At 36.6% G+C, this 16,091-nt stretch overlaps 1 long non-coding RNA gene across 1 annotated transcript in view; it reads right to left on the bottom strand.

Annotated features, from left to right (window-relative positions):
• Positions 1–5,327: 5,327 nt before the first annotated feature.
• LOC134484712 (uncharacterized) overlaps positions 5,328–16,091 on the bottom strand; it is a 40,291-nt gene continuing 29,527 nt past the window's right edge. The window contains exons 2-3 of the long non-coding RNA XR_010062402.1: positions 12,547–12,604; positions 5,328–10,011 (exon numbers count right to left, since the gene is read on the bottom strand). This is a non-coding gene — a long non-coding RNA (uncharacterized LOC134484712). The remainder of the gene's footprint in view (positions 10,012–12,546; positions 12,605–16,091) is intronic.

Genomic DNA, 16,091 nt, shown 5'->3' on the forward strand with positions numbered 1-16,091 from the left:
CTATATTTAAACAAAGGAACACTACTAAGGTATTAAAAATGAGGACACCAAGAACTTTGTAGGCAAAGGGATGGTGCTGGAAATTAGTGAAGTAACAGAGATCAAAAAGGACATAACATGGGATGAACTTAGTGACAAATGGATGTTAGCCATAAAGCTCAGAACTCCCATTATTGAGAGCATTTATCACATGAAAGGTAACATGTTAGGAGGCCAGATTGCAAATCCTTGCAAACAACTTAGAAAGGAGAACAAAATAATCATGGAAGGCAGAGGGACGGAGGGACTTATTTAGAGGTAGAGAATGATGGACAAAGTGGGGGGAGTTGCAACAATGAAAAGAGACAAGAGAGAATTCCAGAGGAAAAGTGTAATAAATGACAACAAACATCAGTGGTTGGTGGTGAACTTGGGTTTCCCCAGGAAAGTCCCAGGTGCCAGGGATGCAAGAGGTTCTGATAAACCTAATGGGATGATGGTAGTTGAAATACCAAGCAGCAAAGAGATAGAACCATTAGAGACTGCCTCCTGTAGCTAGACGTGCCCACCAGTGAAGGAATGGTGCTTCCCACACAATTCAAAATCTTTATCCTATATACATCCAAGGTCTAAAAAAAGACAAATACAAAAACAGAGCAAAAACTGAAGGAAAGGCCCTTCAGAAACACACCACCATAAGAAACATTTCTTCCACAGACTCTAAATCCTGGCCCTATTCCTGATTTCAAATGTGCTTACAGATAAGACCCTAATATGTTTGCCCTCTGAGGGGCTCTGCCATCACCTGACTGTGACAGATGCAGAAACACCTAAGCATTTGAGAGCACCTGACAGCCACAAAAGAAGAGTTAGGGGAATGCCTTAAGTATCTGGAGGGGATTGCAACCCAATTTGAAGAATAACAGTATCAACTAAATATAACCTCCAGAGCCTCAGGAAATTTTCCACATCCTAGAGTATGCTTTGCCCAGTCGAAGACTTCTGCTACACAAATAGCAGAGTATATGGTGAAGACAACTGCCTCATCTGCCATATGTGTGAAGGGAGGCAATTGGTCCTTTGGAGACTTCATATCCCAGAGAAGGGGGATGTTAGAGGACTAAAGCGGAAGTGCGCATGTAGATGGGGGAGCACCATATTAGAAAAATGAGGAACAGAATAGCTTAGGGGATTCAAGAAAGAAAGACCAGTTTGGGAAATGACATTTGAAATGTAAGCAAATAAATAGATTATTTTACATATATAATGTATATAATTAATATTTTTTTAACAGCAGAGATATTCCCATCTGTCTCCTTAAGGACTGTATATTTCACTATCTGTACTATAGCTTTATTGAAAGTTGAAATCCATAAGTACTGTGAGTTTCTTATTATTGAAATTTCACATAGAAACACCCAATCAATGTTTTATCTTCTGTCCTTATAGCTTTAAATCTTTAGTTTGACAAAAAACATAATTAAATAAAAAAATAGGTTTTTTTTCTGTTGCATATGGTTTTCATTCAATGCCTCAAACGTCTCCCAATTTAACTGTACATCTCTACATTCTATCCATTGTCATACTCTTCCCACTCTCTTCACATTTGACATTCCTGTACCTGACAGTGTTCCTCTGCAATCCATAAGTACATTTGTATATCACAAAGTGAGGACAGTCTGGACCACATCCCTTGACTTTTACACTAAACTAATCAAACTGATACAGTGTGGAGAATTAATATTCAGATTAAAGTGAAAATATATCCCATTTTTCTCTTAGGTCCAGATTATCTCATCTATGATGACTTTCACATGATCCATTCATTATCCTGAAAATTACATGCTTTCCTTTTCCAATCTGTAAAAGCACCACATTTTCTTTATGCATTCATTTGTTAAAAAACAACGTAAATATTTCTAAATATTCAAGAGTCTCTATACTAGCATGAATCAACATTTGGATATATTTTCCTCGCGTTATATCTTTAGGTGCATACATTTCCATGTTCCTGAAGAAACATCATAGTGATTTCCAAAGTTGCTGTTGAAGTTTGCATTCCCACCAGAAGAATATCAATGTTCCCCTCTCCCCATAACACAGCAAACATAAGTTGACTCATGTGTTATAAAACTAAAATTTCTGAAAGGGAGGAAAAAAATCTCAGAATAATTTTGATTTGCATTTCTGTATTGTATAAGGATGATAAATATTTCACTTTCGATTCTTAGTCACTTGAGTTTCTTCACTTTTGAATATTTTGCTTAGACATGTAGCCAAATTTAATTATGTTTTCTTGATATATAGTGTTTTAGTTTTTTCTATTATTATTATTTATAGAAGCCTGTTTTTGAACATGTACATGGAAATAATGCTTACTATTTTTGAAAATAGCCACTTTAAACTTATTAAGATCAAATTATATAATGTACATATTCAACTCACAGAATTGGCAGATCTGTTTTAACCAAGCGAAATCATAAGGTCGCTTCATGAAGTATCCCTATATAATAAAATATTTTCTATGTACATAACATTGAGGAATAGAGTTCATATATTTTATTCTTTGAGAATTTCCGCCAATGAATTTTGATGATAATCTTTCCATTTATTTTACCCACTCACTCTATTTCTTTGAATCCTAAATTTGTATATCTTCTACATTAAAGTACTGTTTAATAACTCTATTATAAACCCTTACAAATAATTTTTTTATGTACAGCAGTTTTTAGGCCTTTTCACTGCATTCTTGACTGTTGACTGGCTTGAAGCTTTGCAGGAAACCACAGCTGCTATGTGACATGAGGGCAGCACCTCTTGTATCAAGAAGACGCTTTATGTCTGATCCCATCCACAATTTTGGGGACCTATAGTCTCTTTGCATCTTGTTTCAGGATGGCTTTTTAGCCTTGGGGAAGGGGTATAGCATGTATATCCAACTCATCATGGCTGAAATCAATAAAATGTAGACAAATGTAGACAATATAATGAATGAAAGGAAGGGGTCACTCTTGGAAAGTATTAACAGGATCGTCATAACCTCTGGCCATGTTAGGTAATGAAAGGTTTGAATTAATAAAATGAAAGAGAAAATCGGAAACATGGAGAAAACACAGATTATTTATATTAACAGTCCAAAATCTAGAATTTTTTTAAAGCATTCGTGATTTACTGTGGGGAGCGGGTGTAGCGGCAATCCCAAAATGGAGCCCGGGACTGCTGCCGCGTCTCATGAATAGCACCTGAAATTAAGCCACGCCCCATCGTGAGAGCTGCGCAGGCGCACCATGACGATATATCAGGCCATGTGACGTGGACCTATGAATGGAGGTCACGCAGACTGGACGGTTGAGGTGGTTGAGGGAGGATATAAGGGAGTGGGCTCGGGGGCTGGATGGAGGCATTGTTCCTGCTTGCAGACAAAAGGGTTCCTGAATAAACTGCTTTGAGAAGAATGTGTGGTGTCTCTCCTTTCCTGCTGGTCGGGATTGGAAGTGACAGTAAATACTAGATGTATTTATATACCAATATTAAATCAGCTCATTTTGCATAATTTAAAAAGCTATATACTAAACAATTACAAAGAATCAGGTTTTTAATTTCTCCCACCTGAAATATCATAGGACCACATGTATTCAGTTGAAAAGAAATGAATATACATTTAAATAGCATTTAAAGTGTCTAAGACTATTCAATAAAGTAGACAAAAGGATTGAATACATTAAAATTGTATTTTGAATCTGGTATTATCTAACAATGACAGACAAAATAAGGAGAGAGAATGAGACATGGGGACAATGAGGCAAAAGGGAAGGTAATGAGAGAGGGAGAAAGAGTTACAAACGACTGACACAAAGAGAGGAAGAGAGAGAATTACACACTAATTTACACATATACACACATATTCTCAATAAAATACTTGTGAACAGATTCAAGTCAACATTAAAAATAATCTTCTACCAGATAAGCTTTCTTCAAATCCCAACATAAAAGTTTGATTCGTCCTGGGGAAGCTGTAGATATGGAGGATATAGTTCAACATAATAAAGGCAAGGTACAAGAAGCCCAGCACAAGCATCGTGCTAAAGAGAGAAAAATTCAAAGCAGTTCCACTACAAGCAGGAAGAAGACAAGAATATACACTGGTTTCACAACTATGTATTACAGTATGTGTAATTTTAGCTAGAGCAATATGACAACCGAAGAAGATCCAGGGAATACAAATGAAAAATGAAGAAATGAAAGTGTTCTCATTTGCAGATGTCATGATACCATTTTAAAAACTCTAAAAATATGTCAGTCTCTTAAGACTGAAAAATACAGTCATAATAGCAGAATATCATACGAACACACAACATTCCTTAGCCTCCTTTATGCCAATCCAAACCATACTGTGAGGAAATATGGGTGAAATTCCCCTCACAATACTCTGAAAATACAACACAAAATATTGTGGACGAAAGTATTTAAAATGCAAAGACCACTATGAATTAGCTAGACGTGATCCTGAATAGAGACAATTTTTCTTTAAAAGATTAAGTTTCTTAAAGCTGAAAATGCATTCATGAAATAGTAGAATTCAAAGTGAACACTCAAAACATGTTATCTTTTTGTTTTCCAATTTCAAACTATGGGCGAGTCATCAGGGAAATATTCCACTTAAACACTCTTAAAATATATATCAAATACCCTGAATTCGCATTGTTAGAAAGAACACAGTGAGTTAGAAGACATATGAAGTAACCATGATACATCCAGATTATACATAAGAACGTTCCAGCTGATGTTCTGAAGGACCTTAAAGCCTTGAATGAATCAAATCTTTTATAGTTTTAAGGATAACTAGATAGTATAATAATGTCAATTTTTGATTAATTAATAAAGTTAATGCAATAAATATTGATTAGAATATTTTACTACAACAAATCACCCACTTTTATGAAAATCAAAAATTTGACTATACTATTTCTATGGGACATAAGATAACTTAAAATGACAAAGTGCTAACATGTTTAGGGAGATAATTTTAAAGAGAAAAAATGTGGGAGGAAAAATATGAGATTAAAAAAGTAAGTTACATACACAGTGTGATTTTGTTGGCAGAGTGAATATGTCAAAAGTTTGGAGTGACTTGGATTTATTTATTAATTTAAAAGGGTAGGTTACATGCCAGCAGGAGGATGGACTATCGGATCAGATCTCAAGAAAATGCCAAATGTTCCAGTTAGTATGACTATGTTATAGTAAACATAAAAATGCCAGTGTGGGAAATTGAAGGTTTAATTCACCTCACAAGTTCCAGTTCATAATCAATGGAATCCATGAAAAGAACACAAGGCAGCAGCATGAAAATAAAGAGGAACTCTGCTTACTAATCTGCTCAGCTACCTTTTCTCTGTAACCTCCTCAGCTTACTAGTGCTGTTACCATCCACAGTGGGCTAAGTCACCTTACATAAACTAACCATCAAGAAAATGCAAAATACTGATGCCCGCAAGCCATTCTTATGGAGTCAGTTGCTCAATAATGCATCATTTAGACAGTCACAATAAGCAATCACAGCAAGCCATAAAAGCAAAATAGAAAACTTAGCCAACGAAAGATAAGAGTACCCCTTCATGAATGGAATTTGAGGTCAAAAGTGAAGTTCTATGTGAGGAAGAACTTAGAAGGAATTATGCCAGAAATCACACTTTATTTAAAATAAAAAGTGAAAAAAAGACAAAGCCACAATTAAAATATTGTTATGTTTGACACTTTGAAACCTCTTCTGGATTGCAGGGTAGAGTCAGGACTTGGTTTTTGGCTGGCAGCACAATTGATAGTCCAGTATTTTGGTGGAGGATTTTCCATCAGAAGCCTTAGCTTTACCACAGAGGCTAGATCCAAGTTAAAAATCATAGTCAGTCAACAGTTTGCCAGATCTTGTGCTCCAAAGAAAGGAGCAGTTCATTTAGTGATGATTTGGTGATGACTCTAATTCATTTCAGAGTCATAGATATTGCCAGCATATAGAAAACCACAAAACCCGTTGTCAAACACCAATATTCTCTGCATTGCCCACAGTCACCATAGTAATATCAGTGTTGAGCTCTACAGTATGATTTTTTTTCTCTTTCCTGTTGTTGCAGCTTATAAACCTTGTTTCTTTGACCCACAGAGAAGTTTCAAATAAAATAATGACAAACTTTTGCATTGAAATCTATTGGTGACTTGTAGTTGTAGTTAAAAATGAGGACCTCAAGCAATCTTCACTCGGTCCTCTTCTTTTAGGATTGGGTTGATTAGCTATTTCTTTTGCTTTTGGTTTCATTTTAATGATTTTTTGTTTTATTTTGTTTTCTTTTTCTTTTTGTTCTTTTCTACATGCAGAGATCAAGAGTGGTTAGAAGAATTTCAAGTACAAATTCAGATGGCTGGAAAGAGACCAGTCTTTCTAACAGGTCCACATTTTTTGCTGTACTAGGGATTTTTCTCTTGCCTTTAATGTTGCCCATTTCCACTTTTTGGATCCTTTTATCCTGGCATAATTAATACTACATATATATTATAATTATTTAAATTTCAACTCTGAATCAAAGTGCTCTATCTCCCTCCCAAAACCAGAGACATGGATTGAGTCTTGTTTGCTATTGTTTTGATTCGTAGATCGGGAATCATACTGCGAACACTGAAGGTCCTGTTCCCAAATTGATTCTGTATAGTTCAATAAAGATGCTCTTGGCCAATCAGTTGTGTGGATTTCTACCAACAGGCTAGTAGACACAAGGATGGAGAAAGGATTTAGGGTGGAGCAAGAGTTACCAGTCATGTGAGATCTAGTATGGAGTGGCCATTGGTGTAGCAGGCAGGATGTTAAAAACACAGTAAGATGACTGCATATTTGGGGTGCTGAGCTATGACTAATGTCAATTGAGAAATTGAGTAGGGCAGATTTAGAGGTGTTGAGAAGGGGGTAAAAAGGACAGCTTGCTATTTGGTAGAGGCTTAAAAAAACCTGACAATAGAGCTAAAGCACATCAAAAGTTCCTAAGCATATGTGGCTTTCAAGTGCATTGTAAGGGAACTTGAACAGCTCTGGTAGCTTGGAATTCCTGGAGCTTAAAGTGAGGCAGTAGGAACAACCTTCTGCAGAGTATTATGAGAGCAATCCATGACCATAAGGAGCATGTGCAAAGTCATCTTGACCATGAGAGTTAGACTGTCCCACATGTATCTTTTGATTATAACCATTTCTTCTTTGTGATCTTTTAGTGTTCCATTTGCTTAAAACTATTACTTAAAAGGGTAAAATGATTCTAAAGGCTACTCTTCATTGTCAACTATTCATTGGAGATTAATTAAACCCCAACGATAGAGGGAATATGTGAAGAATTTCTGCATAATATAAGGTCAATGTCAAATGAACTTCTTATATGTATCTTTGTGGTAGGATGTTTCAACTTTAACCTAGATCTTTATCAAGAAATATTCTTTCTATTATTTTTTCAGGCATCTGCAGATACATCCTTTTGAGGAATGAATTCTTCTTACTGGAGACTATAGAGGGGACCTGCATTTCAGTGATAATTAAACGTCACTTCAAGACATCAAAGCAAAATATCAAAGTGAGAATGGAATAAATTTATTAAGACAGTGTTTTGCAAACAACTTCTTTCACAAACATCTTTGGCAGGAGAATTCTGAAATTTTGCATTTCCTATTTGACTTTGCTGATACTCTGACAGAATCAACTCTCAATTGTTTGGGACTTTACGGGGAATTAAACACTACAAACAGAGATGAATGCATCATATGCTCTGCCGTCTGTGTTAATATGGCTTCAGTGAAGAACAACTATGCTACAGCTATTCTTCTGTTTTTTCAAATATTATCCTCATACAAAGTGTGGAATCTAAGGGTTGCTGGATGGATAGGTCGAGAACACTGGCTGAGAGCTACAAATGCAGAAGTGGGATGGTACATGCTTGGGGCGTAAAAAGCCTGTGTGTAGATCATAAACAACTTCAAAATATTCATTGCTTTAATAATTACTAGGAAGTGGACTTCTGTAAAATGACTTCAGCAGACCAGCATGGTAGAGAAACAGTAACTGATTCCCTGGAGATTTAAATGCACTGGATTGTGAAACATGGACTTAGAGGTAGAGACAAGTCAGTGAATGAAGACTGGATTATCAATCCTCTGTTGTCTCTTAAGTTTCCCTGCCCCATGGTTTGAGGCCTACAGCAAAAGATTTTTTGGAATGAGGAATAGAATGAAAGCCAATTTGTTGAAAATCCCAGTCATAAGAAAATACTGACATCATCAGTGACAAACATCAAGTCTCAGCATGGCTTCAGCATGTCTGAATGTCTGCTGTCAGCATGGGCTTTTACTGCCATCCCTTTAATAAATGCAGAGCTCCAATCTGCTTCAGCCACATCATCATCTCTTCATTCTGTTGCAGGTAGATTAGATCACTGTGTCTGCCTATGCAGTCTTTCTCTACATATAAGGACCCAAGGAACAATTCTCACTCCAGGGAGCTGTTGAAAGTAATCTTGAATTGCATTGGTGTTGTTAGTAGATGTAATGCCTTCAAATCCCAGAAGACCATGTTTGCAAAGGAGTTGATTGAGGAAGTCTTGGGTATTTCAGTATTAGGGGCAGGTTGGATCGATGAACAGGACCGCCTTCCAGACTAGATCTTGCAGTTCACATACACGTGAGCCATGCTGACAGGGTGCAGCTTCCAAGAAAAGAATGTTCAGTTGAAGATATTGGTCTGTTTGAGAATGGCAAACCCAATGTATTCTAAACCATGCATTCTATTTGAATCCCCGTAGAAAACATGGAAGAAAGAAGCCTTTACTTTTTCATTTTTGCACTCACAGTGATACCAAATCCTCATAGACATTAGAACCTGCACACTGAATATTTATCCATATGTCAATGACCAGATAAGACATCTTGCCTTTTGGACTAATAAACTAATGGATTCTAGGACTTTAAAAATAGTCAGTCATTGTTAAATTATGTGTTCCATAGTCTGTGATCATTGTGACTACTCCGATTTCTCTGTACAGAGAGATTCATCCTTTACTGTCTGTTGGGGAACACCAACTACTACACCAGATATCTAGAGAAGACCGTTTATGGCATTTTGTCTCTAGTAAGAGTTTCAGGTCAGTTACAAATTTCCAATGGCCACATTACCTTAGTCGGATTTTCATATGATGCTTTGATACAGTCCTTCTTTTTTTCTATAGTTCTTGGCAACATAATTAAAATAGCAATTGTAACCTATTAAAGAAATGCACAGTAATCTATTTGCATGAATGCAGCAGAGAGGATTATAGGATAAACAAGAATTGGAAAGCAAGATATCCTTCCTTCCTAGGACCAAGACCAGGAAATCTTAACTATATAAAAATCTGAGACAAGTTGTCTGAAGTTTGTTCTTTTCTTCAATCATGGGGATCCTAGTGAATGAGCTCAAGTCTGAAGAGTTGGCAAAAATTACCTTCATTTCTGATCCAGGTCAACTGCTGAATACCTCATTCATGGACCTGAAGAAACTCTGTATCCATCCTTCTATAATGTGTATATATCAATGTATCATTCATAGAATGGACACTTTACTGTTGGTTTGAAAGCAACAATTTGTCCCTGGAGAGACACAGATTTCTTCTTTCGCACATTATTTGACAGGCTGATGGTGGGTCTCATAAGTTCATTCCGGGATTTGCTTTACAATAATCATTCAGTTATCTGGAAGAAACACTTTTTAATGTAGTGAGATCTACTAGAACAATATCAACCATCATCTTCCATTCCCAGTTTAATGCTGAATCATTCTCCACTAATTGTCTGTGGTCTCTGATGACAGCAGCATCTCCACAGACTAGTCTGAATATTGCTCTTAGCACTGCATTTAGGATACATCAATGTGATTTCCTTACCACTTTCATTCCCAGGAGAGTTTTTCAATTCATTTCATCTGATGCGTCTAATCTACATTGTCAGCCAGGATGAGTTTTGAGAGTTTTTCTAAAAAAATAAAGAAAAAATGGAAGAAATGAAAGAAAGGAATCCGGCAAGTATATCTCACCAATTGACTCAGAAATCTAAAGTGTTAGTCAGTGGAAATACTAGTGGAAAGTCTGAGATCATAAAGTCTCAACTAGAAGCACTTCTCTCTCCAAGGTATTAGTGTAAGAGAGAAACTGCACTATTGGTATCCAAAGCATGGAGAAGTTTACTCTGAGCAGAGGACACAATACTTGCCTTTTATTTCTTACTTAGGACCTTTTTATAATTGACAAAAAGAATAAATGCAATGAGCTCTCAGTAAAACATCTGTTACCTTCAAAATTCTTGGCATTTGGAATAAAGAAATGAATGATATAAAAACTCTGACTTCCAGGAGCCATAAGAACTGCGAAGTCCAGATGTTTCTGAGAGGCTTGCAGCTCTAGATTCCCATATGCAGAAGGCTCAGAACAAGTCTATCTCTTCAGTGATCCTACTCAACTCCTACAAGGACACACTGAGCTTTCCGAAGTACCATGTATTTCATCCTTTTTTTATAACAAGACAGAAGACCACCTTCCTTCTTCCCATCTCTGATCTCATCATCCTCTTCCTTCTCACTCCACAATGACTGTTTACTCTCGATTAGAGTTAAATTAGTAAACACTAGAGGTACTGAGGGGATATCTGAAGGGAGTTGCAGTCACGACAACACTTGTGACATCACAGAAGAAGCTAGTCCTCTCCAGGTTTCAATAGATGTTTCAGGGAGGGCCTACTGATTATGTCATTGTGATGTGCCATGGCTTACCTGTAAAACATCTTTCCTTACATTGACCAGATTCAAGGGTGCCCATTACACGTATGTCTCATGTGACACAGTAGAAACCTTTATGTACTCCATCTCTCTAAAGCTAGAGACTTCTCTTTGCTTTATTAGCAGTTACAAACTTGGGATGGAGAAAGGTAGTCAGTGGCTTGGCATGGGTAGAAAAGATTTTGGAACATCTAGTGTAGAAGATTCTTCTAGATAATATTTTTATTCTCAGGTTCATTCCTGAGATATAGAGTTCAATTTTCTTTGTTATCTATGTATCACAAAGGCCAGTATTTTCCCTACAGACCTTTAATTAAATGAATATTGTATATCACTTTCTTATTGTACTTTCCTTGACAGGGGACTTCATAAATATTCCTGAATGTGTACTGAAAAATTCTTTTTTCCTATTCCATTATCTGCAACAAAGTGATTTTGGCAACAAAGTGTGCCCAGCTATAGAGTGAGCATAACAGTGTGAGTACTGTGTACTCACTTCAATTAATAAACTCCTAAAAGCTTCTTTTATGTAAAAATTACCAGGCATCAGAAAAGCAAAGGGCAACATGGACTACAGAATTCGGTTCTCTAGTCCCATTCGATATCAAACCTGCACTACCTATCTTCCTGTGTTCCCATGGCCAGAATTAAGGGTTTTGGATGTTTTATCATTATTCATCCTTAAGTAGAAACCTTAGATACAGGAGGATAGGCAGGGAGAAGAATGACATGTTTATCAGTCAAACCTCAAACTCAATATGTTCATAATACAGGAGGGAGTCTATTTGACATTGTCATTTCTGAATTCTACATTCTTGACCTAGTTTGGCAGATTCTATGTTAATATTCCAACGAACCACCTAGCTGTAGGAGCCACCAAAAGTGTATGTGTATATATATATATATATATATATATATATATATATATATATATATATATATATATATATATATATATATATATATATATATATGTATATATATATATATATATATATATACACACATCTGGCACCAAAATGATATAAAATTGATGAGCCTAAGAACTGCAATCGGCCAGGAATCATATATAGACATTTCCTGAGAGACACTGCTAGAGTATGTGAAATACAGAGGTAAATGATAGTGGCAAACCCATGAACTGAAAATGGACTTCTTGTTGGTAAATGTTGAGAAAGGATTACAAGATCTGAATGGGGCTTTAATCCCCACAAGGACAATGCCAATACACGAAACCTTTCTGGTACTAAATCAATATTCAAAGACTGCTCATGGGCAGACCAATGTCTCCAACTGCAAATGTAGCAGAAGATGGCCTTCGTGACACCAATGAAAAAAGAGGCCCTTGGTCCTCCCTAGATTTGATTCCCAGTTCAATGGACTGTCAAGAGGCAGTAAGGGGGGTTATTGAAAAAGGGGAGGGGGACAGGTTAGGGCTCTTATGGACAGGAAACTGAGAAAGGAAATTACATTTGAAATGTAAATATAGAAGTATCCAATTAGAAACGCAATAAAAATTCCTAAAGAAATGATAGAGTTAAAAGAAAAGAAAACTGTCAATGAATCACACATATTGATACAGAAATCTAAAGGGTAACTGTCAGGGAATGGTAATCAGAGAAATACTAGTGGAAAGACTGAGATGATGATGTCTGAACTAGATGCACATCTCTGTCCCAGATATCTGTGTCAGAAACAAAGTGCACTATAGGAATTCAAATCAAGGAGGAGTTTACCTTGAGATGCCATGACGATACAATACTTGTTGTCCCTCCTTCCTCAGGACTATTTTTCCTGGGGAAAAAGAATGAAAGCCATTAGCTCTCAGAAAAACAACTGTAAACTTCCGAATACCTGACTTTTGGAATAAAGAAATTAATGATAAACAACCTCTGACTTCCAGGAACCATAACAAGCAATGAAATCCAGATGCTACCGAGAGGCTCCCACCTCCTGAATCCCATATGGGGAAGGCTCAGATCAAGGCTATGTGTTCAGTGAACCCTCACAACCCCTACACAGCACTCCTTGTGCTTTCCCATGTACCACATATTTCTTCGTTTTTTAAACTAAAACTTCCTAGGCCAACTTCCTTCTCCCCATCTCTGATATCTACATCTTCTTTGATCTTCCTCACAAATAGCTGTTTACACTGAAATAAAGGCCAATTAATAAACCCTAGAGGTACTGAATGAATGTCTGAGAGGCAGTTGCAGTCTGGAAAACACTGTGACATCACAGGAGAAGCTAGGGATCTCCAGTATACAAGAGATTTTTCAGGGCCAGCCTAATGATGATGTCACTGAGAACTGCCATGGCCTACCTGCTAAAGAGCTTTCTTTATATTGACCAGATTCTAAGGTGACCTTTCCAGGTGTGTCTCCTTTGACACAGTGGACACATTTATGTAGAACATCACTCTAAAGCTAGACAGTTCTCTTTGCTTTATTAGTGGTTACATGCTCTAAATGGAGAAAGTTATTACGGGTTTCGCATGTGTAGAAAAGATCTAGGAACATGAGATGTAGGACAATCTTCTGGATTATAATTTTATTCCCAGTTCCATTCCTGTGACAAACAGTTCAATTTCCTAAGTTCTATCTGTTTCCCAAAGGCCATTGTTTCCCTACAGATATTTAATTGAGTGGATTTTGTATTTCATTTACTAATTGTTCATTCCTTGATAGGGCACATTATAGATATTCCTGAATATGTACTCAAAAATTCTGTTTTGCAATTCTAGTTTTTTGCAATGATTTTCGCAACAAAGCTGCTCAAGCTAAAGAGTGAATGTAATAGTGTAAATATTGTGTTCCTACTTCAAGTGATAAACTCCCAAATTTTTATTTTATGCAAAAATTACCTGACATCAGTAAATCAAAGGACAGCATGGACTATAGCATGCGGTTCTGTAGTCCCATTAGGTATCATTTCTGGAATATCTACCTTCCTGTGTTCCAAGGGTGAGACTTCAGGCTTTTAGATATTTTACCATGATTCTTTATTCAGGCCATACAAAAGATACAGGATGATGGGAAGGGAGAGGAATGCCTTGAGGCCCAGTAAAAGCTCAACTTCGATAGGCGCATAAGAACAGGAGGGAGTATATTTGGTATTGGCATTTGTGGATTCTCCATTCTTGACCTAGGACCTCAGAATCCATGTTAAAATTTCAACTAACTTCATAGATGTATAAGCCATCAAATATATGTACATATATATAAAAATAGATATAGATAAATAGATATAGATATATAGAGATAGAGAGGAGATAGAGCTAGAGACAGAGGCAGAGATAGATAGATAAATATATGCATAGATAGATAGATAGATAGATAGATAGATAGATAGATAGATAGATGATAGATAGATGGATAGATAGATAAATAGATCAGACACCAAAACTAGATACAATTCAGATTAATAAAGCTAAGAAGTGCATGCTGCCAGTAACAGGTTATAGATCTTCCCTGAGAGACACAACTAGAGCATGTCAGTTACCGAAGTGAATGCTAGTGGCACATCAGAGAATTATAAACGGACCTCTTGTTGATAAATTTTCAGAAAGGATTACAAGAGCTGAAGAGGCTATCAACCCCATCAGAACAATGAACAAGAACTTTCTGGTACTATACAGATAATCAAAGACTGTACATGGACAGACCTATTGCTCCAACTGCATATGTAGCAGAGGATGGCATTGGTGGGCACCAAAAAAAGGAGAGGACCTTGGTCCTCCCTAGGTTTGACTCCCAGTTCAAGGATATGTCAAGGGAGAGTAAGGGTGGTTTAAATGTCATGGAATGGAAACATTTAGGTCTCTTATGGAGAGGAAACTGGGAAAGGAAATAACATTTAAATGTAGATATAGAAATATCCAAAAAATATTAAAATTAGCTTAAATTAAAAAAAAATTATGAAAGAGATAAAAGTAAATAAAACTGCAAGGTAATCAGACATATTGATTCAGAAATCTAGAGGGACACTGTTAGGGAATGGTAGTCAGCATAACACTAGTCGAAAGACTGATATGATTAAGTCTGAACTAGAAGCATTTCTCCCTCCCAGATATCAGTGTCAGACACAAACTACAGTGTAGAAATCATGTACACGAAGGAGTTTACTCTGAGCTGAGGATACAATACTTGTCTTTCCCTTCCTCCTCAGGACGTTTTCCTTCTGGAAGAAAAAACAGAAGCCATGTGCTCTCAAAAAAAAAAAAAAAAAAAGCTGTACCCATCCCAACACCTGACTTTTGGAATAATGAAATTAATGATAAAAAAAAAAAAAAACCTCTGACTTTCAGGAACCATAACAAGCAAGGAAATCCAGTTGCTACTAAGAGGCTCCCACTTCCTGAATCCCATATGTGGAAGGCTCATGTGTTCAGTGAACCCTCACAAACCCTACACGGCACTCACTGCACTTTCCCATGTACCACATATTTTTTTTCTCATTTTTTTCAAACTAAAACAGAAAGCCAACTTTCTTCTACTCATTTTTGTTATATACATCCTCTTTGTTCTCTTTCCCAAATGGCTGTTTGCACTGAAATAGAGGCCACTTAGTAATCCCTAGAGGTACTGCAGGAATATATGTGATGCAGTTTTTTGTGACATCACAAAACCTAGGGCTCTCCAGGGTACAAGAAATTTTTCAGGGAGGGTCAAATGATGATGTCAGTGAGAACTGCCATGGCCTACCTCCTAAATAGCTTTCCTTACATTGACCAGATTCGAGTTTGCCTTTTCCAGGAATGTCTACTCTGACACAGTGGTAACATTTATGTACTACATCTCTCTACAGCTGGAAACTTCTCTTTGCTTCATCAGTGGTTACAGGCTCTACATGGAGAAACTCAGTTAGGGGCTTGTATTGAGTAGAAAAGATCTAGGAACATGGGATGTAGGAGATTCTTTTGGATAATAATTCTATTCCCAGTTCCATTCCTGTGACAAACAGATCAATTTCCTATTTTTTCCCTGTTTCCCACAGGCCATTTTTTCTTTACAGATGTTTAATTGAGTGAATATTATATTTCATTTTCTAATTGTTCATTCCTTGAAAGGGGTCTTTATAGATATTCCTGAATGTGTACTCAAGTATTCTGTTTTCAAATTCCAGTTTTTTGGCAATGATTTTGGCAACAAACGTGGCTAAGCTATGAAGTGAATTTAACAGTGTAAATATTGTGTACCTACTTAAAATGATAAACTCCCAAATTTTTATTTTATGCAAAGAAATAACTGCCTGAGTAAATCAAAGGACAGCGTGGACTATG

Source organism: Rattus norvegicus, assembly GCF_036323735.1.
Source record: "Rattus norvegicus strain BN/NHsdMcwi chromosome Y unlocalized genomic scaffold, GRCr8 chrY_unlocalized_34, whole genome shotgun sequence".
NCBI classification, from domain to species: Eukaryota; Metazoa; Chordata; class Mammalia; order Rodentia; family Muridae; genus Rattus; species Rattus norvegicus.